We start from the raw sequence: 5,121 nt of genomic DNA on the forward strand, positions 1-5,121 counted from the left end.
CCCCGAGCATTGTCATCTATCGTGTAAACAGACTCTCAAAACAAAAGTCCATTTTCACTTGAAGACGTTGTGGTGTAAACGAGGCCTCACTGAAACTGAACAATTCCCAGTGGACAAATGAGGAACTGCAGTTTATCGCATGAGAAGGTTTTAACCGAAAGTCTGAAATGCTATTTTCACACTTGCAAGTGAATCTCACAGGCCCTTTAAAAACTTCCCGCCGGCGGAATCTGACCCACGATCGGCATGTTTGGCACCGCTGAGCTCCAAGAAACATTCAGATGCCTTCGCTGCTGCCAAAGCTCCAGATGTGAGCGGCGGGTTTCTCTGCCCGGCAGCAAAGGGGACATTTTCAGTCTGGATTTTTCCAAAGAACATGAGGGGATCTCGTAAATCTGAGCAGCTCGCGCAGGAGGACTCTCCCCTCCGACTCATAATCACCCCCCCCCGGCAAGCGGGACTTTTGGCCGCTCACCATTTGATCTTGCTTAGAGCTCGCTCTGTCCCTCGTCTCACGTCGCACGGGTCCGGTTTTTTCGCTCGGCGGCTGGAGTCGGCGGGCTTAGCCGCTGATAGGATATGCGTCGCTGCAGTGGATGTGATCCACCCAAAGGCAAACCGTAATCCCCCTGCACTCCACTTACCTCCAGTCCACCGCCACAGTAAGCCTGCAGACAGATGAGCAGGGGGCTTTAGCTCCATGTTTGATGGAGGCCAGAGAGTAATTAGAGTGCACCGCCCGGAGGAATCAGTCATTTACTGACAACAATTTGATATGATGTGGCAGGAATCCCACTGGAGTAGGGGTCTCAGACTCCCGGACCCACAACATCGTGGTGAAAACAATATAGCAACACAAACCGGTTATAGATTTATTGTTTTCATCAATGTAAGAAATGTGTTTTTCCATATAGTCTTCAGCAACACAAGTTATTTACAGTCAAATAGTTAAAAAATCATTTCACACACTGAAAAAAACTGTTAAAAAAAACAGGTTGGCCACTCCTGGTCTAAATGAACGGAGCTCTTTGAACTCAATTAACTTCATTAACTTAATCAATTAGTTTAAGTTCACAGAACCAGAACCAACTGAACAATACTGCTGAGTCGGTCCAACTATTTAGCTCTTTTTCAGTACAAGACACAACGGCGAGAACAAGCTGTGAAGTTTTGAAGCAAGTGTTTCTTGACGGCACGCCGTATCTGTCCCTGGAACTTTATTCATTCTGAGGATTCGATACACAAAAGAGCTTTTGTATCAAACCAGAGGGACGAGTCATGATGCGTTCACGTGTGACAAAGAGTCTTCTTAACCTCATTTATGGATTATTATATGTTGTTAGGATAGAATAGAATTTATTCATATAGCACCTTTCCCAGACACGAGTCACGAGGTGCTTAACGGCACTAAAAACAGAAAAAAAATTAAATGATCATTAAAAGTGTAGAAGCAATAAAAAAGGAAAACGTACATGGTTATACAGAAAAGTAGCAGTAACGTTGAGCAGCTACAAGACAAAGGCCTGCCTAGATAAAAAAAAAATGTCTTTGGGTGCTTTATAAAAAACACCACAGGAGTCGACACATCATCTGATGTGATATCAGAGACGACAGGTCATTTAGGGTTAAGGTTGCAGTCGTATGTCCAGTAAAATGTAAAACCATGTGACAGATGAAACTTTGTTAAAACAACATCGAAGTCGAAGGTCTCCTTCATTCACTTTGTATTCTATCAACTGATAACAACAAAAATACACTCGACACTTTTACAATCTTTCTTTTTCAAACTGAAACATCCACACAACTCTGGACATGTTTAAATACGTCTTCGAAATTCATTGTTTTGCTGTTATTCCACGACCATTATCGATTAACTTTTGAATGAGATTGTGATTGGTACGACCCGGCTCTGCTAAGACAAGGATGCAGGAAGTAACAATAAGCAGCCGAGTTTGGGTAAAGGGAAGGTTTTATTAGTAGTTCTCACATTTTCGATAATCAAACAGAACCCCAAAGGGGATATCTGAAGGTTTAGAGTGGAGCTGACTTCAAGCCGCCCTCGGGGGTCCTGCTGGAGCTGCTTAAATAGTCTCAGCTGGTGGGCGGAGCTGAGCCAATCAGCAGTCAGTTTCCAATCATAGTGCTCCAGAACAGGACAGGAGGAGGAGTGAAGCTGGTGAGGACACCTCCTGTCAATCAGCACACTGTAACACACACACACACACACACACACACACACACACACACACACACACACACACACACACACACACACACACACACACAGAGGCGGAGGCCATACAGCCTGAGGGCTGTGACAGTGATAATTAAGACTTTTGAATTACAAAAGATTAAACATCTGATCTTCTAAAGTCACTTAAAGTTTGAGCTACAGTGAAGTTGGTTTTCAGATAAGCGCTTATTTATATCTATAAACATTTTACTGGTTGAACTAAAATATGTTTCACGTCACACATGCACATCCTAATGCAGTAATATTACAATTTAGGCTGTATAGTGAATATTTTTGTGGACTCTGTGAAATCAAACTGTATTTTTTTTGTGTGTGTGGGGGGGGGGGGGTGAACAGTACTGTGAATGTGTCCCAGTATTGTGGTGATGAGTTAATTATCAGAAAGAAAGATTCACACTGGCTGTTAATTAACCCTTTGGAGTCTTCCAAGCATTACGATTCTCTCCTTTTGCTTTAATTGAACCACTGTGGGACACGTGAAATCTTTAGAGCTCAACCTCTCGCGGGACTTATGTCTCGCTTCCCCCAGAAGAACAATTACGAGGCGTGAGAATCCGCATGCCAACCTCCCTCTCTCTCTCTCTCTCTGCCCTCTCTTTCTTTATCCTGTCCTGACAGCAGCAGGCTGAAAATAGCATTGTCTTCTCTCACACAGGGGTTGCAGGTTGATGGAAAGTGTGCGCTGATATTACTTCCAGGATCTGAAATAGCACTTGTCCCCGGACCGCCAATGCCCCTGTGCCCTCGGTGTGATGACAGAGAAGCTCCGAACATTCATTATGAAGCCATCTCGCCTCTGGAAAGTCAGGAGGGTCATCGCGGGTAGTAACCGTGTGAAAATCTACACATTGAAAAGCACAAGGGTGCAATTTAATAGGAGGCTTTTTTTTTTATTCACATCTGACATGGACTCGGAGGACCCGCATGCCAAAGCAGGTTCGAAATGACAAAAGCTCCTGTTTGATTGATAAGAAAATCCCAAATCGAAAGACGGACAAAATATCCCAGTGAAGCATGGTGGCGGGAGCATCAGGCTCCTGGAGGCTTTGGAAGGTTTTCAAAAAGTGATCAGTTAGGTAAAAACACCAAATTATAGATAAACCTCATAAGAGCGGAGTCATCTTCAAGATGCCAGTGCTTGGCAAAATGCTGAACTGTTAGTGTCTCCCAACAAAGCGGAAGCAGCTTGGAGCCATAACCAGTAGTGTGTCACTAACATGATGGAATGCGACTCATCATAAAGAACATTGAAACTGGGACAATAATAAGATGCTCTATCCAAGTAAAACATGACGCCAGTGAGGGAGTGCAAACAGTTAATAAAGAGTTTTCTTTACAGACTTCAGAAGTTTCCCCCACATATAAAATCAGACAACGCAAACGAGAGCAAGGAAATGTGTTTAGAAGTCATTTTTTATTACATTCATACATTTCCAACAGCAATAGCATGGCTCTAATGTTCAAATATTCACAGCCTGCAACCACACTGGTAAACATGAGGTAGATCAAGCAGGCGCCAAGGCTACCACTGGGCTGCACATGGTCATCAAACACATTTCAGTGAAGATTGTGAGAGCAAGTTGCATATTAAGTATTAAATTATCAAGAAGAAATACACATTCTATGGCCCAATGGAGTAAGAGTAAAAAAAAAGAAAAGAAAGAAAAAGGGTTTGATCACTAGTCTTACATTTGGACTAATTCTGGAGGGTTCAATCATTGATGCACAGATCATCGTTTTCAGCCGGCAACTTGTATAGTGCAAGTTCACGTTTCCTACCGCCAATGACATTCAGTAGATCCAACCATCACTCGCTTGAGTCCTGTGCAAAGCCTCAGAGAGGGCGCAGTCAGTTGGTTGAGCGTGCCATGAAATATTAACACTGTGATTATCAGTCCAAAATGCTTTTCGAATAAATAAAAAAAAAAAAAAAATCCCTTTTGGATTCGCTCTTCAATAAAAATCCAACACACAAACTGGGGGTAGCGGGGGGGGGGGGGGGGGGGGGGGGGGGTTGGGGTACAGACACATTTGTAAAGATATATCTAGGTAGACTCTTCTTGGCTTTGCAACATAAAATGCAGCAAGACATGACCAAAATATTACTGGTTACACGAGACGTTAAAAAGAGAAACAAAAACACGCCAGCAACCCTCAGTGGTTAAAGGGGACGATAATATATTAATAATGTAAACAAAGCTTGAAACAGTACAGTAGTCCACAGTCCAATCAATTCGTCCTGCTTCACTCAGACAAACGACACTTCATCGCCAACCTACGCTGGCGTGGTTTCTTTATTGTCATCTGGTCTGGAAAAACTAAACTAAACATCAAAACAACAGTGACCTAAGCAGTGGAACGTGGCTTAAGGCATAATCGCTGGACGACCCTGTGGGGAACCAGAGAAAAAACATTCCACTTTCAAGTAAATGCGTCCGTCCGGTCAGCTGCTGTCGACACTTTCCTCTCAGGTCGCCTTCAAAGACACGCGCATAATCGTTTTTTTCCAATCACGCGACGCTAAGTCACAACTGGCGGTGAAGCAGCCGGCTGATTACACCCGATTTGATTCCAATGTGATTCAAAAGTACAGTGCGGAAGGTTTCGCTAATGCCACATTTGTACACTAGGTGGCAGTGGTGAGACACCGAATTGTAGCTCTCATATCTGGAGCTTTGCTAGTTTGCTTTTCATGAGACCCCGCAATACCATTTGGTAACACAAGGTGGTGTCAAGAGTGAATATGAAGTTTGTTCTCAAGTAGATGGACAACACTGTGGGAGAAGGAACCATGAATTATGGCATTGTAAATGATAGATTTTTTTTTTTTTTATTGGGAATGCTTTTGTTTTTGTTTTTTTAAATAT

Source organism: Lipophrys pholis, assembly GCF_963383615.2.
Source record: "Lipophrys pholis genome assembly, chromosome: 1".
Lineage (NCBI taxonomy): Eukaryota > Metazoa > Chordata > Actinopteri > Blenniiformes > Blenniidae > Lipophrys > Lipophrys pholis.